This window comes from Vulpes vulpes, chromosome 12 (assembly GCF_048418805.1).
Source record: "Vulpes vulpes isolate BD-2025 chromosome 12, VulVul3, whole genome shotgun sequence".
Lineage (NCBI taxonomy): Eukaryota > Metazoa > Chordata > Mammalia > Carnivora > Canidae > Vulpes > Vulpes vulpes.
In genome coordinates, this window is record NC_132791.1 from 152,306,409 (window position 1) to 152,330,903 (window position 24,495).

The following is a 24,495-nucleotide window of genomic DNA, read 5'->3' on the forward strand; positions in this document are numbered from 1 at the left end:
ATTATCGCAACAAGCAGGTACTTTTGCATTACATCTGATACTTGAAACAATCCAAGGAACTAGGTTAGGCAAGTCTGACCCTTTCCACTTTACAGATGAAGAAGAAGAATTCGGAGAGGGTAAGGGACACACCCGAGAGGTGGAACTGGGGCTAGAGCACAGGCCTTTAGAGAAGCACATACTTTTCCTCTCTATCATCCAACATGGAACCATTTACTTATTCGTTTAGTGCCAAACTTAAACTGGGTTGCCAATCACTTGGGAGTGGGCCTGTCCCTAAGAAGCCCCTCTAGTATATTGGACATCCAGGCTCCCCCTCCCTCTAATACCTCTTAGATCCCCCACTGGTGCCACCTCCCAGTTTTGACATTAAAAGGCAATTCTTGGGGCACCTGGGTGGCCCAGTCAGTTAAGTGTCTCACTTTTGATTTTGGCTCAGGTCATGATCTCAGGGTCGTGAGATAGAGCCACATGTAGGGAGGGCTCTGTGCTGGACATGGAGCCTGCTTAAGATTCTCTCTCTGGGGCACCTGGGCAGCTCAGTCAGTTAAGTGTCTGCCTTTGGCTCAGGTCATGATCTTGGGGTCCTGGGGTCGAGCCCCATACCGGGGTTCCTGCCCTCCTTCTCCCTCTGCTGCTACTCCTGCTTGTGCTTTCTCTTTCTCTGTCAAATAAATAAATAAATAAAATCTTCAAAAAAAAAAAAAAGGATTCTCTCTCTCCTTCCTCTGCCCCATGCACTGGCTTGTATTCTGTCTCCAAAGAAAAAAAAAATTAAAGGCAATTCTCTCAGACCTGCCCTTTGAAAAAGTTTTCTTTAGGTTCTAAAGAAAGGTATAAAATTGCTCCTCTGGAAATATGTTTCAAGATTTCTTGACCAAGATCCTATAATTACAAGAAATGAAGCAAGGAAAGTAAAGGCTGAATGATCTACAAAATAAGAATATCAATTATGCACTCTCCTAAGCCAGAATTCATTTGGTTCCTAAAAAACAGAAGTTAGCATGCTCATGCTTTCAGAGACATTGTAGGCACAGTCAGGGAGCCACCGAGACAAGACAATGGTGGTGGTAAAAATCTAGGCCTGGGAATTATTACATGTGTAGAAGAGAAACATAGAGGCTCAGAGAGGTTAATTAACATGCTGAAGGTCACCCAGCACTCTACACATTTGGAATTGAAAATAGAATCCACCCACCTCTGTGTGCCTTTGATGGCCAGTGCCAGCATCTATTCTTGGGAAAGCCATCAGGTGCTCTAGCTCTCTGGCCTTGGGTGGGGATAACTCTGGGATGTAACTTACACCCAGGAGGGTCCCCCAGGAGGCTCAACCTGAAGCTACCTACCCTCTGCAGGTGGCATCTTACTGCCACCCCCAAACTTACAGTGAAAATAACCTATATCTCAGTTAAAACAACTGTGGGATGGATTAGACAGATTCTTTTTGAAAGAATAAACATGAAAATACCACCTATTTTACACTCAGAAACTCATCGTGTTGTTCTTATATTTTGTTACACAAACTTTCACTTGTGGCTGACTAAAAGCTTTAAAAATATGACCAAGGTGTTCAGTCCAATTTCCTGGCTGATCAGCCACATTCCACTCATTCACTCATGCACAGCGGAGTTGAACTCAGAACAAGCTGTCATGGCTAATCTTACTTCATCTACCAAATTATCATCTGACCCCAGTAGCTGCCATTGAAAACAACCCAAGACCTACGCCCCGACGCTGTCCATGTTGTCACTTCAGCCATGGTATTGTTTCTTAATGTGCCCAGTCGTTTCTATCTCAGGGCCTTTGCACTTGCTGCCTCCTCTGCTTCAAATGCACTGCCCACAAATCTTTACCTGGCTCCCTCCCTCATGACATTCTGAGTTCTGTGAGCCACTGCTTCTTCAAAGAGCCTCTCTTGACTTCACCGTCTACACCTGATGGGATGAGCACTGGGTGTTAGACTATATGTTGGCAAATTGAATTTAAATAAAATATTTTAAGAATAATAATAAAAAAAATCTGCCCATCCCCCACTCCATCCATCTTTTGTGATCTTGATCTTTCTTCATAATATTGATTACCAGTTGAACTGATATATGTATCTTTTAGTTATTTATTGTCTTTCTCCTCCAGGAGAATGTAAATGTCATGAGAAGAGAATGTCTCATCTACGTTGCTCACTGCTATATCACCTGGGGACAGGAACCAATAATTTTGGAATAAACAAATAATTAATTAAAAAGAAAAGAGTAAGTAGTAAGTAGTACCTGGGGACAGGAACCAATATTTTTGGAATAAACAAAGAATTAATAAAAAAAAAAAAAACTTTTCTCCCCAACCTCTTGTTTATAAAATAAAGCCTTCCCAGGTAAAGATTACAAAAGGAAAGGCCTGGAGACTGGGAGATCTACAACTTTAATTCCAGACCAAATCTCTATGTTACTTGTGGATCAAGGAATTCTCTACCTCAAAAAACTGCAGAGACTCCCAATTGCTTCACCAGAGGACTGATGTCCATAAAAGTTTAGAGCCTAGATGAAGTCTTAAGACTATAAAAATAAAATAACCTGATAGTGATGTGTGTATATGTATATTTTAAAGATTTTATTTATTTATTTATTCATGAAAGACACAGAGAGAGGCAGAGACATGGGCAGAGGGAGAAGCAGGCTCCCTGTGAGGAACTCAAAGCAGGACTCAATCCCAGGACCCTAGGATCATGCCCTGAGCTGAAGGCAGACATTCAACCACTGAGCCACCCAGGCATCCCTGTGTGTATATTTATTTTATATATATTTACTAAATGCTTGCTGTATGCCAGGCATTCTGGTGAAAGAATATAAAGATGTGGTTCAATCCCAACCACCATAATTTTGGGAGTAGTTGTGGTAGATGCCCAAAGAGGCCAAAAGCGATAAGAGAGAGAGCCAGAGCCAGAGGGGGAGAGAGAGCGAGCAAGAGAGAGAGAGAGAGGCTTGCAAACAAAACTTAAATGTAAACAAATACCAGGAGATAACTTCTACATAGGCAAGCAGGGAAAAGGAGTCAATTCCTTTTATTTGCATATAGGTGGAAATCCAAAAAACTTCCTTGAGAGACCTGCGTTTCAGCTGAATTTTAATGTATAGGAGCTCACCCAGCAAACAGGAGAGGACAGGGAGTGAGGATTTTCAGGCAGAGGAACAGTCTGAGCAAAGGCCTGGAAGGATGACACATTCTGGAACTATGGGTGATATATTTGGCCGGAAGTGCGGATCCTGAGATAGGTCATGGTAACAGACCCAGCTGAGAGGTTGTAAGCAGGGTGTTTAGACAAGACACAGCACTTGGAATCAGACGGCCCTGAATTCAATTGCTGACCATGCCATGAGCACGTCACCCCTCTTTGGGCTCAAGTTCCTGGGAAGTAAATGAGCTGAGGGTGAGGGTCAGATGGGCAGCTCTCCACCAGAGACCAACAGACAGACCTGAGGAGCTGGAACCAAAAGCTCTAAAGAGGCTTATTTGCTTACAAGCAACATGCTGAAAATGTTGTCCTTTTGCTTTGCTTTGTTTTGAATGGTGATATTTAAATTATTTTGAATCTGAAACTCATCAAAAGAATGTGAGCTTTTTGTATTTATGGACCTGGGTTATAAAAGAGGCTGACAAACCTTGGCTGAGTTGATCTGAAGGACCCCTCTGACTCCAGCCTGCAGTTCTATGGTGACCAACAGCAAGGCACGCAGGAGAAAGCAGAGTGGTGCCATGACTCAGACGCTGATCTTGGTTGAAGTCAGACCCAAATTCCAGCTCAGACTCTGCCCCTTATTCTCCGGTGAGATGGGCAAGTGCATGAACTTCTTGGGAGTGCTGACCTCTTCTGCAGTGTATTTTCCTTACAGGCTTATTGTGAGGTTACTTGAAAGAATGGACATTCAAGCAACTAGCACATAGTAAGTGCCCAATCGACATCAGTTCGGGGGGGGGGGGCGGGGGGGAGTCTCTAACTGCATCCCAGTCCCTAATTTGAACAGCTTCCCCTTGAGTGCCTACCACGTGCTGAATGCTCCCCACAGGCCATCTCATTTACAAGGAAAAATTCAAGATTTAATACTATGTCATTAATGGAGTTCCCTGAATTATCTAGAAGTGGTTTTGACCCTTTAGAATGTGCCCACCATGAATGATGGGAATTTACGGTATGCTGCCTGGAATCAAACCAGGCTTAAAATCTTTTTAAAATGTAAAGCTGTTTTATTATTATTATTATTATTCATTATTATTATTACTCTGGAAACCTACCCATTGCATGCCCTTATTTCTAACCGTTGGGCTTTTTTTTTTCTTACTTTCCACATTTAAGTCAAGGTTTCAAATGCAAAAGCCAAGCTTGAAATGATCATAACATTTAAGCGATCAATGTAACGACAGTTCACACTGCCATGGCAGGAAGATCTACATTCTCTATTTAATAGTGTTAGCCATTTACAGCAAGAGTTATCACAGGGACCCCACAGCAGGAGGTTAGGATAGGGAGAGCTCTGCAGCTTTGACCAAAGGTGTTGTAGTCATAAGCTAGCTGGGAAATGATCAAGTGATAAATACAGTAAATTCACCCTCTGTTCTGGGAACCCCACAGCACAGACAGTAATTCTCAGAGGCAGAAGCAATTATTACTATTAAAATGTCTAAACCTTAAGGGCATGCTGTTTCAGACTATTTAACTGGAAGATCACTAAGTACAAACAAGGAAGAACTCAGGTGTGCGAAGCACCTACAGACACCAGGGACTCTATCACCTAAAACACCTAATGTCCACGCTCCATATAAGTACTTTTAGCGGGGAGCCCCGAAAATACAGGAAGAGGGAAACAATGTTGAGTATCTCCTGTGCGCCAGGTGCACACAGTGTGCACATAAAATACAATGAAGCACGTGTGGTGCTTAAGCATGTGTAAGGAAGGCCAGGAAAGTCAGAGAGGAGCCCCTGCCCTTTGTTAGGGAGGTGACTGTTGGCTATTCTTCCTGGATGCATCCCCATGACCTGGCATAATGCCCGGTACATCCAGTAGGAGTTAGAAACATAGGAGTGTGGAGACAGATTTTGTGGATGCAAATCCTCCTTAGTAGCTGCATGACCTTAAGTAAATAACTCAACCTCCTTGTGCCTTGGTTTCCCACTTATGAAATGGGATAACAGTGATAGCTCCCTCACGCTGTAATTGTGGCATTAAATAAGCTAATAAGTGCACAAGACACTGCTGGCAAACAATAAAAGTTGCAAACATAAGCACTTGTGGACTTGCCAGATACTGGGGAGCTCATCTGTCCTCACCCCCACCCTGTGATGTAAAGTGTAATAAAGCTCTCTTTTCCAGGTGGGGTAACTGAAGAAAGTACACCTGCCAGGTCATCAGCTAGTTCTTAATTGGCCTAACTTAAATTCCTACCCAGGCCCGCCTAACATGAAGGGCAACACATTTAATTGGTTTTTTAAAATATTCTAGGCCTTCCCAGATAGGAACGCATTTACTTCTCATAGCAATTACATGACGCAAATGTTGCTTACCCCCATTTTACGGATACAGAAACTGAGAGTGAGCGCTTAAATAATTTGCTCAAAGGCCCGATAGCAAATACCAGGATGGGATTGAAGCCCAGCCCCCCCCCCACCACCACCACCACCACCACCACCACCGACCGTCCCAACAGAAGCAGAGGGCCTCTGGTCCCAGGTGCCTGGGGCCAGCACTGGCCTGTCCTCCAAGCCCGTGCTGGGGCCGTGGGTGGGGGCGGCGGCTCCCAGGCAGGGGATAGCTCTGGTGGGCCTGTAGCAGGGCTTGGCCTGGCGCCCGGGTCCTGCGCCCCCGGCCCCGAGGGGACCGCGGAAAGGAGCCAGGGCAGGAAGCGTCCCGCACGCTCCCCCGCGGGGACCCGGGGAGGGGCCCCTCCTGCGCCCTCCCCGCCCCGCGCCCGCGGGTCCCTTTCGCTTTTCGCCCCAGCCGCCCGAGGAGCCTGCGATTACTCAGAATCGCCCCCACTTGGCTGGCTGAGCGACAAAGATCCCCCGGAGTGGTCCTGAGGAATCCTACTTGCAAAAACAGGACTCCCGCCCCCGGCAGAAAGCGCCCGCGGCGGGGAGTCCGGAAACCGCGGTTCTCCCCGCCCCCACCCGCCCCTGCGCTGCTTCTTGCTCTCGGGGAGACTCGGTTCGGGCCTCAGTTTGCGCATCTGTGTAAACGGGGTCAACAGGACTCCTGCGATCCAAAGGTGAATGGCGTGGCAACAGCCCGAAATTTATTTGAAGTCCCTCTTTTTCGCCGAAATGATTTATAAGAGTTTTATATTCTTATCCACCATTACTTGTTTTACTATGAAGCTATACTTTCTATTATTTTTTAAGATTTTATTTATTTATTTATTCATGAGAGACCCACAGAGAGAGAGAGAGGCAGAGACACAGGCAGAGGGAGAAGCAGGCTCCGTGCAGGGAGCCGGATGTGGGACTCGATCCCGGGACTCCAGGATCACGCCCTGGGCTGAAGGCTGTGCTAAACCGCTGAGCCACCCAGATGTCCCCAAAGCCATACTTCTTAATTTGAAAAGGAGTAAAATTGTCCCCCAGGAAAAACAACCTTTTGTTTATTCCTGTGGTTCACGTCCCCCAGTTGGGGACACCCAAGGAAGCCCTGGAAGGCCCTTTCAACTCCTGCAGTTCATCTGATTCCTTGTGGTTATTTTTTATTCTTTACCCTTAAGACCTCTACGAGCTCACTGAGGACAGGTCCGGTGGGGAAAAGACTGGGTTTTGCAGCCAGATATGTTTGAATTTCTTTTTCTGCCTTTTTTTTGCCCGTGGACCCCCGATCAAGCCACTTAAACTGGCTAAGCCTCAGTCTCACGTCTTTAAAATGGGGCGAATACTCCTGGCAGGGTTGGCATTTGTCGAGGGCTTGCGGCGCGCTGGGTGGTCAAGGGATGAGGGTGCTAATGGGTGGGGACTCTGAGAGTCTAAGCCCCCCGGGGGGGGCCGCCCTGGGTTCCTCCTTGCTGCCAGTGCTGGGCGCGCCGGCTCCCAGGCTCCCAGTCCCGCGCGGGTGGCGCTGGTGACGCCTCCTCCGCCCGCCGGCTCTGCGCGCGGGACCCGCGGGGACCTGCAGGACCTGCAGGCGGAAGGCTGTGGCTTTATTGACACAGAAAGCAGCCAGTAGAGGCTGCCCATGTATGGACGAAACGCTGGCGGGCCGGGACCATCGCGGGGAGGGGGGGGGGGGGGGGGCGGGACCGTGGTGGCCGGGGGAGGCCGTCTCCTGATAGGAATCTGGATAAATCAGCACGCGAATGAAAGAATGCGCAGCCTGCAATCAGCCCACAGGCTCTGGCCCATTTGGTAGTTGGGCCGACGGAGGCGCAAATGATGGGCGCGTCATTGCCAGGCCAGGCCTCCTGCACCCAGACTCCAGGGTCCTCGGGTCTCCTGCGTGGCGGGGAGGGAGATCTAGACCTCAAGCGGGGGGGGGGGGGGGGGGAGACACACACACACACACACTACCCCCCCCCCCCATGACCGCCTACGATGCGCTCCCTGGCCACTGTCCCTAGGTTACTTCATTGACCTCTCGCACCACGCTTGGAGCTAAGTATTCTCATTTTCATCTGCGGCAACTTCAGCTCAGAAAAGCGAAGCCACTTGCCCAAGAACACAAAAGCCTGTAGGTGGAACAGCTGGCACTCCGACACCACTCGGCCCTAGGCTCTTCCTACCCAAACGTGCTGCGGGGGAGGCCGGAGGGTAAGGCGCAGAGCGCGCGGCTGCGGCGTCCGGGGAGCAGCGCGATCCGCCCTCCGCTCGTTCTCCTCCCCGGGCAAGCGGGGTGTCCAGAGCCTCCCCCGGTTGTACCTGTCACCGCTGACTCGCCGCTGCCCCACCCGCTCGCCTGATTTAGCAGCCGGAAGTCGCCCTGCGGGTGACCGCTCACCCAGAGCCCCTAGTCCTCGTATCCTTGCCAAAGCTAATGTCGTCCCTGGAAGACACACAGGTGCGCCCAGGGCGCGCATCTCTCCCGTCTCCGCCGGAGTCACCGGGCTGCATCCGGTCCGGGAGCAGCTGAAACTGGTCCAGCCGCCCCTTTCCCGACAGGGCCCCGCCCACGCCACCCCGCGGAGGCTCCCAACAGCTTTCTTCACTTTCCCTGGCCCAGCTCCTGCCGGGGGCGAGGAACGGAGGCTGGTTGCTCAATGTGCCTGAGGATTGTTCTGGTTCTCATGCAATTTGTCGACCAGCCGTCAGCCAGGGGGGCCCAGCTCAAGCCACCCAGCAGGTACAGAGGCTTGCACATCCAGGTCCACCCAGGAAGCCCTTGGGGTTCCTCTTGTGACACCTGTGTTGTGTGCCTGGCCCCCCAGAGTCAAGTCCCATGGAGAAGATCGGCAGGTTGCCATAGGCTGCCCTAGCCCTCTGGGTTAGCGGGTGTGGGAGGCTGCAGTGAGACTTGGCCCACGGCTGGCTCACTCATCTCTTGGTGGCCCTCCATCAGCAAATGCCCCAGGACCTCTGAGGACTTCTTCTGAAACCTCAGTTCCTTTGTTTTACACCTCTTGGCCAAGAGGAAGGCTTGAGCAGAAAAGCCAGGCAAGTGACAGAAGGAATTGATTCACAAATATTTGTTGAGTGCTAGGCACTGTACTAGGCCCTGGGGATGCCACCATGACCCAGACACAGTTTCTGCCTTCATCCTGTCCCAGACCTGAGAGGCATCAGGCACGGAACAGGTCATTTTAATTCCAGGCAGGGAACCATTTCTCAGAGTGCATCTGGGAGAAAACTCTAAATTGCTTGGGAGGTGGGAGTGGGAGGCATTAGGAAAGACTTTCTCAGACTGCAAATATTGCCCTTTTTCTTCCTTCTTCCACCTTTCTCCATGTATATCTGGAGATGTGAATCAAGCGAAGACTTCCAGGAGCAGTTGGTAGTTTTCAAGGGACAGCAGGTCATGGATGTCATGGTATAGTGGTTAAAATGCCAGGGCCCTGGCTATCACCACTTACTTGGCGCTGTGTGATTTCATTCATTTCTCTGAACTTTGGTTTCTTTCCCTGTGAAAAGAGGGCTAACAATAATACTGGCTTCATAAGAAAAAGGCATGACCTAAAGTAGGCATCAGTGAATGGCATCTATGGCATTACTTTGTTGGGGTTCGCATGCTTCTTCTGACCCTCCTGACAATGCCCTGTATGATACAGCACGGGTAAGTTCATACCCATTTTACAGATGAGGAAGCTAACTTGAACAAACCAACAGGATTACCTGTGTCTGGTTATGTTTTCAAGACTAGGACCCTGAGGAGGAATGGCCTCCTGGAATAGGGGAGATAGTTTGACCTCCACCTGCCCTTTCTGAAGCCCTAGATGACTGGTTGAGACTGAACTGTCTGAGGAACTTCCTTTGACCTAAATCCTGTCAGCTCTCTCCGAACAGCAGCCAGAAAATACAAAGAGCTCCACCCTCAGCATTTTTGCCCTAACACATACTCCATGCCAGGGGATTTTTCTTCCAAGGACTACTTTGAAAAGGGGAATAATATATGCTAACTGGACACCTACTATGTGCCAGACACTACACCAGGCATGCTGATGTGGGTTATTTCACTTTATGTGGGCAGGAAAAGGAGGAGGAAGGGTTCAGGAAGAGGAGGAGGCAAGAGTCAACTTACCCACTGCTCTCTATAATATAATTTGACATAAGCACACATAACTCTCAGTGTTCTTTCTAAAAATGCAAATGCAGTGATGTTGTTCTAATTTCATCACTTCAGATCTCTCAGTGGTCACCCACTGCCTTTATACAAAGTCCACAGCGTACTCAGCCAGCCACACCGTCACATCTGCTGTGCCCATTTATTTCCTAGTCTCTGTACGTGCAATTCCTTCTTCCTAGAATGTCCTTCCTAGATCCCCACTTCTTTCCCTTTTACTTGGTTAAATATGATTCATCCTTCAGCTCTCTGCTTTAGATGGCACCTCCTCCAGGAAGCCTTCCTTGTCCATTTAGACAGAACCAGGCTGGTCTATACTCTATTGTAAGTATCTGTTTAATGGTCTGTCTCACTAGATGGTGAGCTTCTTAGGTACAAGGACTGTGCTTTGTTCTTGCGTCCTCAGCACCATGCATAATATGGTTCATCAAATACATCCCATACATGTTGAATGGATGAATGAGAAAAGATTGAGCATGAAAATTATTCCCATTTAACAGAGGAGAAATCCAAGTCTCAAAGAGAGTGAAAATGCCTATGTAAGGTCAGACAGCTGGCTAGTGGGTGAGTTCAGCTAGAGATAAATCCCTGTAAATCCACTTGGTCTTGAGTCACCATTTCACTTACATTAATGATAATACAGAGGCACTTGGGTGGCTCAGTTGGTAAAGCATCTGACTCTTGGTTTCAACTCAGGTCATGATCTTGAGGTGGTGAGATCAAGATCATCCTTGGGCTCCGCACTGAGCACGGAGTTTGCTGGAGATCCTCTCTCTCTTTCCATCTCCATCTGCTCCTCCCCACTCTGCTCATGCGTGTGTGCACATGCATTCTCTCTTTCTTTTTTTTTTTTTTTTGCATTCTTTCTCTCTCTCCTCTAAAATAAATAAATCTTAAAAAAAAAAAAGATAATACAACCTCCTTCTAAGATTTCTCATCAAAGTTGCTCCTAGCAGTGGTTTTCATTATTGCACAGAAACAGGACCTGGGTCCTGTTAATATGTAATATAATAATTATAAACACTAATCATCAAATCTATAGTTAACCCCAGATACTGATGGTAGGTGCCTGAGACATATTATACCTCATAATATCTGAGAGTGGTCAACACTGTGATGTCTATTTAACAGATTTGGAAGCTGGTTCAGAGAGGTTAAGTGATTTGCCCAAGATTCCACAGCTTTCAACCCCAAGTCAGTCTCCAATTCCAAAGCCCAGGTTCTTTCCACCTCCCCAGGCAGCCTCCTGACCATGACCCTGGGTGTTATAGTGGCCCTTATGCTCTTAACTAGGTCCTTTTTATCTCTCTTAATGGAATACAAATGAAACTCTATACCTTTTCACCGTCCTCTGGGTTTGGCCCAAGTATCATACTAACACTGGCATTTCCTCAGGCCACTCTTCTCTTCTCCCTTTGGTTTCCAGCATCTACACTGGCTCCACCTCTGGGGAAAAGACAAGGCATGGGAAGCCTCTGGGGAAAAGAGAAGGCATGGGAAGCAGTCATTGTTCCTTGTTCCCAGTAAATGGCCCCCCTGAGAACCAGGCAGGTAGAGGCAGATCCTCCCATTCTCAGGTGTCTCAATAAACAAACTCTTTAGCAATTACACACACCCTTGGCCAGAGCTCCCACAACCTTTCCTGACTCCTAGGAACAGTTCCCCAACTCGAGGGTCACTTTAAGAGCTTCCTTAAGGTACTTGCATTGATTTTTTTTTTGTCTAATGAATATTTGATCATCTCTACATGCCTGACATAGCTCTTTTAGTGAAGTGTTCCCAGGAGAGCCATGGTACTTCTTCAACTCTCTGAGATAAGGAAGTGCCCCTGAAATATCTGTACTAGACCAGAAGGTCCATGAGGGCAGGTGCTACCTCCATTATGTTTGTGACTCTCTCCCCATCACCTGACACATGGTAAGCCCTTATTAAATATTTGCTGAATGGCCAAGTAGCTAAATATTAAAAGATCCATTCATCTCTTAAAATTTGCTTCTAGTGCTCCACTAGAGATAGGATCAGAGCATGTTGAGTCAAGAGAGACCGTAAAGGGAAAAAAAAACCACACACACACACAACCTACTTTAATCCCCTCATTTTATAGGAAGGGAGACCCAGAGAAAGGAGGTACAGAGTTCAGGGCAGAATCTGAAGTAGAACTCAAGCCTCTTGACTCTTGCCTAAGTCTCTTCTCTGTGTTGGAACCCTGCTCCATCTGCATAACCATAGTCCCATTTATTGTCACAGCTACCATCTGGGGACAGGAGTAAGGAAGAAAGAGTGGTACCACTGCCAAATACCACAACTAGGGCTCCGAGGTGAAATGGAGTATAAACCAAGGTCCCACAGCTAGAGTCTAGGCCTTTCTCCACCACAGCCATGCTATGAGCTCATTCTCCCCCTGCCTCTCTGCCTATTGCTCCTTGCTTTTATGAGCCTGAAAAGAGGCTTGAAAAGAGCAGGCCCTAATGTTGCAAAGACCTTCATCTTTATTATTCATCACACTTGTAGAACATTTGGTCAATCTGTCTGCCCAGTGCAAAAATTAAGACCATCCAGGTATGCAAAGTTGTCATCTCTTAAAAAGGGCTGGTGAGGCCAAATAGTCCCAAATGGTACTGAGGACTTGTCTCAGAGGCCAAATAGTCCCAAATGGTACTGAGGACTTCTACTTGCTATGGTGGTACTGCATCAGTGGGGGCCCAGGGTCTTCAGGAGACTTTGAGAGCCCATTCCAAATCTCAGAGGTCCTTCTAGACTCTGCACACAGCAGACCTTCCTGATGATGGGGTCATCCACACCAGCAGTCCAGCCGTGGCTGTCATGGCTGGTGCCACCTCAGTAGTGAAGTTGTGTGGTTATAGCAGACAAAGATCTTCAAAGGAGACCAGATGCCTTAGGGAAAAAGAAAAAGGAAGAAAGAGAGGAAGAGGAAGAGGAAGAGGAAGAAGAAGAAGAAGAAGAAGAAGGAGGAGGAGGAGGAGGAGGAGGAGGAGGAGGAGGAGGAGGAAGATTAGAAAAATTAGAATTAGAATTAGAATTAGAATTAGAATTAGAATTAGAATTAGAAGAAGGAGGAGGAGGAGGAGGAGGAGGAGGAAGGAGAAGAAAAGCCAAATGAGTGAGAACAGCCAGGTGTTACCCTCCTAACATCATACTCAAGTGACCTGAAGCGAAGATTTTTATCTCTGGGGCAAAACACTTGGGTTACTCAGGAATGAAAAGATAAAGCATTTCTTTTTCTAAAAGAGCAGGAGCACAGTCAGTTCACCAGCATCCCAGGTCCTGAATTAGAGGTAATTCACAGTTTACTTGAAAAAGAAAATGTCTTACCAATGCCTTTAAGATGACCAGTGTAGCCTGCTGTTTGGACGACACTGGGCAGGAACCCCAGCTCTGCTCCACACCGGAGAATGGTCATGAACAAACGCCCCCCTCCTTTCTGCATCTGTGCCCCAGGGCTGAATGATGATGCTCACAGCACCCCCTCAGCAGAGTTTGCAGGGATTAAGTGATGTCATGGATGTAAAGCACCAAGCACCGTGACTGGCACAGAGTGGGTGCTAAACAAATATTAGTTCCTTTTCTTTCCTTTTTTATTTTTTTTTAAGAATAGGGAATGAATTGTGCTTTGGAAATTGAATAGTCATGGAAAAACCCAGGGGCCCCCAATGAAGTAAAGTTCTACCAGGGTTAAACAGCCATTTCCCAATCGTCTGTTCAAGGACCAGCCCTCACCCGTGTGACTGGCTTCCCACACAGAGGGCTTGGATGCCTCCTTTCCTGTTCTCCTTGAGCTGGGCCTTGCCAGCAAAAATGCATGTAGCCGCTCAAAATGCAATCATTCCAACTCACCCAGCAGGCACAGCAACATGCCAGTTGACATGTGCACACACATACTAAAAATGCATGCGATGTGATGCAGCCTGATAAAACATGTGGCTCCCTTCCATATACATTCAACAAAATGGTCAGGCTGTGCAGAGAAAGCAGGAACTTTGGAGCTGGATAAATGAGGGCCCAAAGCTACTGCCTCCCTTTAACAGGGGTGTGATCTGGATAGAGCAAGTCCCTGGCAGTGTCAGTCTGAAAAGATGGTAATTACAGCCTTTAGTTTTGGGTCTTGTTGTGAGGATCATATAAGGCAATGTCTGTAAAAGAACTGTCTAGGGACACCTGGGTGGCTCAGTGGTTGAGCGTCAGCCTTCAGCTCAGGTCATGATCCCAGGATCCTGGGATCAAGTCCCGCATCTGGCTCCCGGCAGGGAGCCTGCTTCTCCCTCTGCCTGTCTCTCTCTGTGTCTCTCACAAATAAATAAATAAAATCTTAAAAAAAAAAAAAAAAAGAATTGTCTAGAGCCTTTAAAGATAGCTATTGCAGAAATGCCAAGAATCTGAAATGGGAGGAGTGAGGGGAGTCCAGCGCTGAGCTCACCTTTATAGTGTTTTACCCATTAAAGTGGCCTCATCTGTTTCTCAACTCCTCTGGGACTTTTTGCCTCTTAACGGTAAGACTTTGACCTTCGCTGGCTTTGCTCTGTGCTAGACCTCTTTTCGTTTCAGCCCACCATCTGAGTGTGAATGCCCTGTCTCCTCCTGTGTCTCCCTCTGCCCACCACTGATGATCCCCAGTGCCCAGTACAGAGCTGGGGACAGCAGGTCCTCTGTGAAGGCTGGGAAAGGAGAACTGAATTCATCTTCACCCTCAAACCGCTTCCCTAACTCCCACCCTCCTTCCTCTGCCTCAGTGGAGCCTGGCTGGGTGGCAGGGCCAGCAGTGAATAGGAAGGGCAGGGATGAAGAAGAGAACAGGAATGACACTCCAGATCCACCCCCAGGATAGATTATGTTGGAATGGGAACCAAACAAAAAAAGCACTGCCGAAGGAGAAATTCTCTCCCTCCTCTCCTCTTTTTTTTTTTTTTTCTCTCCTCCTCTTTTATTTGAAAAACTGTCAGATGGAAAGGGAAGAAGGTCTGGTGAAGCAGTCCAGACATGAGACAGGTTAGAATGTGAGAATCCTATTAGCTACTATGTTGTATAATCCCTTCCCCAGCTTTGTCTCATTTCAACCTTCAACATCTTGGTGAGGCATATGCTGTTGGCCCATTCTACAGATGGTAGAACTGAGAATAAAAGAAACATCATTGGGGGATTCCTGGGTGGCTCAGCAGTTTAGCACCTGCCTTCGTTCAGGGCGTGATCCTGGAGACCCGGGATCGAGTCCCACGTCAGGCTCCCTGCGTGGAGCCTGCTTTTCCCTCTGCCTGTGTCTCTGCCTCTCTCTCTCTCTTTGTGTCTCTTATGAATAAATAAATAAAAATCTTAAAAAAAAAGAAGCATCATTGTTTGCCTGAGATCACATAGCAAGGAAATACCAGATACAGAGTTCAGACTTGAGTCTTCCTTCTCTAGATCCCAGGTTCTTCCTGTTATGGGGGTTATTTCTCCATAGGACAAAAAAAAAAAAAAAAAAGGAATTCTGAGTCCTGGGCCCATTGCAGAGTCTCCTCTATCCGGCCCCTGTGACCACCCACAATCCATATACCCAGGCGACCTCAGTGGGGTGCTTGTGAAGCTACTCACTTATTGACCAAGCTGCACTCAGGATCTAAAGCACTTTTCTGCGTATGTGTTCTAGTTCTTTTTAAAAGACACAATCTAATAAATATCATTTTAAAATTCCTTGGAACATCATTTTTCACTAGAGGCCTTTTCTATTTTTTTAAAAGATTTTATTTATTTATTTATGAGACACACACACACACACACACACACACAGCCAGAGACACAGGCAGAGGGAGAAGCAGGCTGCCAAGCCTCACAGCATCTGGGCCCACCTTCTCCTGCACAGCCCCATCATTCGGAGCTGGCAATGTCTGTTTCTCTGTCTGCTGCTACCAGTCTGTGAACTCCTTGAAGGCAGGGACTGCGCTTTGTAATTCCTACTTCCAAGCACCCAGCTCAGCAGAGGCTCAGCAAGTGTTTCTGGATCAAAGAAGGAATGAATCAACTCCCTACCCACCTTCCGGTAGGGTTTGTTTTACTCTTTTCTTGAAACTCTGCTTTTTCAGCTGTGTGCTCTGTCCCTTTGCCTATTTTGAAATTCCAGGGTGGGTAGCACTGTAGTGGGTTGAACTGTGTCCTCCAAAAAGACCTATCCAAATCCTCGGTACTTGGAAGTGTGGCCGTATTTGGAAATAGGGTCTTTGCAGACATAATAGGGTCTTTTGCAGACATTGAGATCTTGAGGATCTCAAGATGAGATCATTTTGGATGTAGAGAGCATGCCCTACATCAGCCATGTGAAGATGGAGAAGGGGTAGAAGGGATGCTGCCATAAGCTATTGGAGGCAAAGAATGGATTCTCCCTTAGAACTTTCCATGGGACTGTGGCCCCATCTACATTTTGATTTCAGGGGTTTTGGCCTCCAGACCTGTGTGAGAATAAATTTCTGTTGTTTGAAGCTACCAAGCTTATGGCACTTGTTACAGCAGCCATAGAAACTAGTATTAGCAGTAACTGTGTGTGTCTCTCATGGCTGTGATGTCCCACCCACCCACCTGCCCCAGCATCTTTAGAAACCTCACCATGCAAACAGTAGGGCCCCCATGAAAGCCTTATGAGGTACTGAATCCCAAAGGCCTTGTGGGTATTTTCAGCTGGGTTGCCTATTCTAAAGGTTGACTGAAGCCAGCACAAGGTTGTCTGAACCCCGTAGTCATGTAAATCAGCCCACATGGAATGAACTAGCATCTATGCATGCTCACTGCAAGCTAGGCGCTCCATGCTGGCACCACATTTAGTCACCTTCTACTCAAGACGTGTTCTTATGTTCTCAAGGCCCAACTTAGAGAAGATGGAATTGAGGCTCAGGGAGGTGGGATAACCTGCTTGAGATCTCATGGTGCTCTCACTTTGGGTACTGGGTCTGGGGCCCTGGGCTCGCATTGCTTTTCTTTAAGTCGCTAGGCTACCACACTTTGTGACAGGAACAGAATCGGGACAGGAATGAGAAAGGGGAGGGAGACACCAGCGGAGGAGAGTGGTTCAGTTAGCAGACTTTGTGCTTTTGCTTTCATAGACTGGGAACAATTAGGTATCATACTTCTAACTTTCCATTTGTTGTGGTGGTGCCAAATTTAAACCTTGAGTGATCCTTATCTATGATTGGTATGCATGTGTATGAGCAAAATTAATCATATTGTAAAGCTGCCACGGGAATTCCAGACAACCCTGCAACTATGGCACGAAACACAAGTGTGAGAGCAGGCGTGTCACTGCCGCATACAAAACAGCACTGGTCCCCGGGGGTGAGTGTGTGAAGGGAGTGGGCCCCTAATCCTCCTCCTTGCTGCTTGTCGCCTTGGTCTGGGTAAGATGAATGCTGATCAGTGAGCCATCCAGGCCTGGAATCACCTGCAGCATCATGCAGGTTCTTCCCTGACATTTCAGAGAGAGATCACACATATCCATCCATCCATTCAGCAACTATTTATGTAGTGCCTACTATATGTCGGGCTCTGGGGCCACAGCAGAAAGCAATCATATGGGGAATAACATGGTATGGTGACAAATGGCAACTGCACTTACCATGATGAGCATTTCATAATGTATGTAACTGGAGAATCACTGCGTTCTACTCCTGAAACTAATATAACATTGTATGTCAACTATCATTCAATTAAAAAAAAAATAGAAAAGGGGGAGGGGGAAAACCAAATGTATTCTTATAAAGCTTACATTCTACTGGGTGGGGGGAGGGGACAATAAAAAGTAAATAAATAAATATATAATATTTCACTGAGAAGTGAGAAGGAAAATAAAATGGAGGACTGGAAGAAGCCGGAGATGCCATTTTATGCAGCTCATCTAGGAAGGCCTTCCTGATAAAGTGACATGTGGGCAGAATCCTGAGGGGTGACAGTGAAATCTGTGGATACTTGGAGGAGGAGGGAACTGCAAGTATAAAAGACCCAAAGGTAGAATGTGCTTGTAGAGCTCTAATAACAGCCAGGAGATCTTTGAGGCTGGAGCAGAGAAAGCTGAGATAGGGCAGGAGGAAGCCAGTCCAAGAATTTGCCAGAACACAGTCCATACAGAGTCTGCAAGCCATGGTGAGAGCCCTGGACTGCTCCAGGTGTGGTGAAAAACCACCAAGGGGGTGGCTTAGAGGGGTTAGTGAGGTCTGGTAAAGGTTCTGGAAAGATAAACAACGGAAGGCTGGCTGGAGGCGAGGAGGCCAGGGAGAAGGCTACTTTCAGAGTCCAGGGGATGGAGCATCCTTGATGGAGCATCCTTGATGGCCTTGAGTCATGGTGATTGGAGCAGGCTGAAAAAAGACAAAGAAAAGGAAGGGGAACAAAGGTGAGGAGAAGAAAGGAAACAGGTGAAAGGGATAAAATACAAATGGAGTATGAGAGAAAAGGCTATTTTACATACCCAACAAGAACTCAGTAATCAATTATTGAATGTCAGACTCCAGGACAGGCAAAAGGGAAATGGATACCTCCTACATGCTAGCCTCTGTACTAGGGCTTCATATTTCCTACATCATCATATCACCATCAATCATTCAAGGGAAGGATCGTGAGCCCTATTCACAGGAGGAATCTGAGGAACAGAGAAGTTAAGTAATTTCTCCAAGGCACACAGCCAATATGCAAGTGCTAGAATCAGTTGAGAGACTGTCTAAGGCCAAAGCCTGTTCTTCCAAACTTATTCGGGCTGGGTGCTGAGAAGATTATCAACATAGTCCCTGCCCTCAAAAACTTCCCTGACTTACAACAACTCCATGAGGTCAGAACTGTTATTGTCTCTATTTTTAGAAATGAGAAAAAGGATGCCCAGAGAGGTTAAGTGACTTGCCCAAGTCACAACATCTGGTAGGTGGCAGAGCCAAGATTCAATGCTGGTCTACCTCCTCATATCTTAACCCCAACTCTGTGTCATTATAGAACACCACTGTTTTGAACTTTAGTAAAATATAGTTTTGAATTTTACTTACAGATAGGTGGCAGGTAAGAAAAGAACCAAGTCATTTAAGCTGACCAGTATGCCAAGACTTCTTGAGGAACACACACACACACATACCCACACGCACATTTCTTGACATGCATACATACACATACGGATATGGACACACCCATAAAGTGCAGGCATACACAACATTCCAAAGTCAATTACTTCCTAAATTAACCTCTCTTATCTGGGTCTCGGGGGAAGTTAAGTCATTTGCCCAATTATGATGAAGTGCCAAAGCCATCTTGTCCATTCCCAAGAAGTACACGGATATAGTATTCAGATTACTTCTTAAAGTCAACTGAAGGGATGCCTGGGTGGCTCAGTGATTAAGCGTCTGCCTTCGGCTCAGGGCGTGATCCTGGGGTCCCAGGATCAAGTCTCACATCGGGCTCCCTTCATGGAGCCTGCTTCTCCCTCTGCCTATGTCTCTGCCTCTCTCTGTGTGTGTCTCTCATGAATAAATAAAATATTTTTTAAAAAAACTTTTAAGAAAAAAGTCAACTGGAATACTCTGTTAACATTTCCTTGAGAAGCTCAGGGGATGGATGGTAGGTGGAAGGTTGAAATGTCAACTATACATCCCTCAGCAATAGAGGACCTCACAAAACATGGACTCCTAGTACTCTGCTCCTTCTCCGGAAATGCCAACTCAACTACTCTGGTAATTGAGTTTGGAGCATCAAAAGGAAAAAGACTCCTGTGGAAAGGTGCTGTGGGGTCATGTAGGGAAATGAGTGGGAGCTCAGTCCGTTTTCTGATAGTCCTGAGTTCTAAGCCAGTTTCCAGCCCTTCCTGGCTATATGATCCCAAAGAGTGGCTGAATTTCCCAATAAGCAAAACAAGGAAAATATAATACTTACTTCTGAGCTATCATGAGGATTATAAAAGATCTCTTAAATAAAGCGTCAAGCACACAGCTGATGTTGATGGAGGCCAAAGTTCGAAGTCTTGACCTCTCCCCTACAAAGTAGAGAGTCACTAACTTCCAACCAATAGAACCTGTAATTACTATCTCTGGCCACCATGGGAAGGAGTTTAAAAGAGAGAAGGGGTGGGGGGAGCAGTCAGATGTTTTCACGCAGAAAGGCAGGCCCAGGCATCATTACCATGTTGCTAGGTATTGTTAAGCCACCCACCTAGCCCCAGAGTGGGCAGCAATTAATGTAATTAGTGCAGTGATGAGTGTCCTCTGCAACGATAAACAGCTCAGTCCTGCAGAACTTGACAGACCTGCTGGTCCCATGGGGCTCCTGACCTTGAACGTCCACTTGGGGAGTGGTGTAGTACGGTTTAGTGGAAAGAGGCAGGCTTTGAGTCAGATGGAACCAGGAATAATTTCAGTCTTTGCTAATTCCTAGCTGTGTGTCTTAAGTCAAGTTGTGTCACCTCTCTGAGTCTTTGTCTCCTCATTTATAATACGCGGGTAATAATATTTTCACAGGGCTGTTATAGTTACCTCCATCATCATTATCGTCGTCATGGAAAACCCCAAACCAGGCTGATGTTGAACTGGCAAAAGGGTGGACACATGCATTTCTGGTACCTAGAACTGGAGCAGCCCAATTCTTTTTCTCTGGCTAAAGTCAGAGCAGGCAACACTGATCTGATTAGCTTTAGGGAAACTACTGGAGTTTGGAATGCAAGGTATATTGAAACCCAGAATAAAAAGGGAGAGAAAGTACCCCTTGATTTGATCATTTAAGATAAGGTCATAAATAATTACCACTACCATTATCAGCAATATCACCATTTATGTAAAACAAAAGCACAATGGCAATCTGGCAGTTGGTAATAAAAGCACAAAACCTGCCTATATCTTTGTATCTAGCAATTCCATCTTCAGGATTAATACCCTCACAAAAGAAGTCAAATAATCCAAAGGTTATTACATGTCAGTAAGTGTATGGTGAGGTTCTGATAATCATTAAGAATTCACTAACTTGATGAAGTCCCAATAGTTCATTTTTGCTTTTGTTTCTTTTGCCTTTGTGGATGTATCTTGCAAGAAGTTACTGTGGCCGAGTTCAAAGAGGGTGTTGCCTGTGTTCTCTTCTATGATTTTGATGGACTCTTGTCTCACATTTAGATCTCTCATCCATTTTGAGTTTATCTTTGTGTAGGGTGAAAGAGAGTGGTCCAGTTTCATTCTTCTGCATGTGGATGTCCAATTTTCCCAGCACCATTTATTGAAGAGACTGTCTTTCTTCCAATGGATAGTCTTTCCTCCTTTATCGAATATTAGATGACCGTACATTTCAGGGTCCACTTCTGGGTTCTCTATTCTGTTCCATTGATCTATGTGTCTGTTTTTGTGCCAGTACCACACTGTCTTGATGACCACAGCTTTGTAGTACAACCTGAAATCTGGCATTGTGATGCCCCCAGCTATGGTTTTCTTTTTTAAAATTCCCCTGGCTATTCGGGGTCTTTTCTGATTCCACACAAATCTTAAAATAATTTGTTCTAACTCTCTGAAGAAAGTCCATGGTATTTTGATAGGGATTGCATTAAACGTATAAATTGCCCTGGGTAACATTGACATTTTTACAATATTAATTCTGCCAATCCATGAGCATGGAATATTTTTCCATCTCTTTGTGTCTTCCTCAATTTCTTTCAGAAGTGTTCTATAGTTTTTAGGGTATAGATCTTTTACCTCTTTGGTTAGGTTTATTCCTAGGTATCTTATGCTTTTGGGTGCAATTGTAAATGGGATTGACTCCTTAATTTCTCTTTCTTCAGTCTCATTGTTAGTGTATAGAAATGCCATTGATTTCTGGGCATTGATTTTGTATCCTGCCACGCTACCAAATTGCTGTACGAGTTCTAGCAATCTTGGGGTGGAGGCTTTTGGGTTTTCTATGTAGAGTATCATGTCATCGGCGAAGAGGGAGAGTTTGACTTCTTCTTTGCCAATTTGAATGCCTTTAATGTCTTTTTGTTGTCTGATTGCTGAGGCGAGGACTTCCAGAACTATGTTGAACAGCAGTGGTGAGAGTGGACATCCCTGTCTTGTTCCTGATCTTAGGGGAAAGGCTCCCAGTGCTTCCCCATTGAGAATGATATTTGCTGTGGGCTTTTCATAAATGGCTTTTAAGATGTCGAGGAAAGTTCCCTCTATCCCAACACTCTGAAGGGTTTTGATCAGGAATGGATGCTGTATTTTGTCAAATGCTTTCTCTGCATCTAATGAGAGGATCATATGGTTCTTGGTTTTTCTCTTGCTGATATGATGAATCACATTGATGGTTTTACGAGTGTTGAACCAGCCTTGTGTCCCAGGGATAAATCCTATTTGGTCATGGTGAATAATTTTCTTAATGTGTTGTTGGATCTTCATCAAGATAAGAAGCTTTTGCACAGCAAAGGATACAGTCAACAAAACTAAAAGACAACCTACAGAATGGGAGAAGATATTTGCAAATGACATATCAGATAAAGGGCTAGTTTCCAAAATCTATAAAGAACTTATTAAACTCAACACCAAAGAAACAAACAATCCAATCATGAAATGGGCAAAAGACATGAAGAGAAATCTCACAGAGGAAGACATGGACATGGCCAACATGCACATGAGAAAATGCTCTGCATCACTTGCCATCAGCGAAATACAAATCAAAACCACAATGAGATACCACCTCACACCAGTGAGAATGGGGAAAATTAACAAGGCAGGAAACAACAAATGTTGGAGAGGATGCGGAGAAAAGGGAACCCTCTTACACTGTTGGTGGGAATGTGAACTGGTGCAGCCACTCTGGAAAACTGTGTGGAGGTTCCTCAAAGAGTTAAAAATAGACCTGCCCTATGACCCAGCAATTGCACTGTTGGGGATTTACCCCAAAGATTCAGATGCAATGAAACGTCGGGACACCTGCACCCCGATGTTTCTATCAGCAATGGCCACAATAGCCAAACTGTGGAAGGAGCCTCGGTGTCCATCGAAAGATGAATGGATAAAGAAGATGTGGTTTATGTATACAATGGAATATTACTCAGCAATTAGAAACGACAAATACCCACCATTTGCTTCAACGTGGATGGAACTGGAGGGTATCATGCTGAGTGAAATAAGTCAATCGGAGAAGGACAGTGTATGTTCTCATTCATTTGGGGAATATGAATAATAGTGAAAGGGAATATAAAGGAAGGGAAAAGAAATGTTGGGAAATATCAGGAAGGGAGACAGAACATAAAGACTCCTAACTCGGGGAAACGAACTAGGGGTGGTGGAAGGGGAGCAGGGCAGGTGTTGGAGGGGAATGGGTGACGGGCACTGAGGTGGACACTTGACGGGATGAGCACTGGGTGTTTTTCTGTATGTTGGTAAATTGAACACCAATAAAAATTAATTAAAAAAATAAATAAATAAAAATAAAAAAAATAAAAAAAAAAAGAATTCACTAACTTGTTCAATGGTTACTAAGTGCCTACTGCTACCAGGATAAAGGCCTTGAGTGTGGGGACACACACACACACACACACACACACACACACACATTTAGGATTCATTGAAGTGAAGGTTTTGAAAAGGTTTGTAAAATAGAGTAAATCAACAGAGAGGGATCTATAGTGAAACAACTAAGCAAAATTGAAGCATAATCCCTGAGACTGATATGGGAGGAGAACCACGTGGATTCTTGGAAACACACATATGAAATGGTGTTAAATGAAGGAGCCAAAGAAAAAAAGAGAAATAATCACTGACTCAGAGAATGTCAAAACTAGGAAAGGCCCCAAAGAACACCCAGTTCAGCAGTTCTCAACCCTTTCCATGGCATCTTTGGGACAGGTGAGGCTCACATATCCTAACAGTTTACGCAAAGAAAACAATTTCTGGGTAATAATAGACATTTCCAGCTGCTAGCTGTCATGTCACTGTTTTCTCTCCCACTAGAGAAAGCGTTTCAGTATACTAGGGAGTAAGCTGAAGCTCTTAAAGGAATAAACTTGAATCCACTCTAATTTGTTTAATAAAATGGAGGTTGGGATTCAACACTGCAGTTGAGAACCAATGATCTGGCCCAGGCCTTCATGCTATTGATGGAGAAGCTGAGGCCCCAAGTGACCCATCTAGCCTGTCATGCTAGCACATACTTCTTGCTCAATCAGTATTCGCTGAATGAATATTCGTGAATGAGTAGGCAAATGAGATGACACGACCAAGGTTACCCAAACTGTATGTGGCTAGTAATAACACATACTGATTAAAACTTAGAGATTGGGGATGAATTCATTCATTCATTCATTCATTCATGCATAATATGGAATGCTTCATGAATTTGTGTGTCATCCTTGTGCAGGGCCAATCTAATCTTCTCCATGTTGTTCCAATTTTAGTATACGTGCTGCCAAAGTGAACATGGGGTTAATTTGGAATGTGGTACCTAGAAATGCATATTTATTATGTTTCTTTTCTTTATTTTGCTCAAGGGCACCCTGAGAAATAGAACAACTGCCTGATAGACATGGCGGTATAGAGGGAGCTGCAGTAATAGCTCAAAAAGACACGGAGTTCTCGAATCTTCAGATATGGATGATGCTAGAGGCACCTGGGTGGCTCAGTCAGTTAAGAGACTTATTCTTGGGATGCCTGGGTGGCTCAATTGTTGAGTGTATGCCTTCAGCTCAGGGCGTGATCCCAGGGTCCTGGGATCGAGTTCCACATCGGGCTCCCTGCAGGGAGCCTGTTTCTCCCTCTGCCCATCTCTCTTCCTCTCTCTTTGTGTCTCT

The 24,495-nt window shown here is 45.9% G+C and overlaps 1 non-coding gene across 1 annotated transcript; it reads right to left on the reverse strand.

The window, feature by feature from the left end:
• Positions 1-24,020: 24,020 nt before the first annotated feature.
• On the reverse strand, positions 24,021-24,124 carry LOC112926176 (U6 spliceosomal RNA). Its single transcript, XR_003236276.2, has one exon. It is a non-coding gene; the product is annotated as a U6 spliceosomal RNA (small nuclear RNA).
• Between the last annotated feature and the right edge of the window lie 371 nt (positions 24,125-24,495).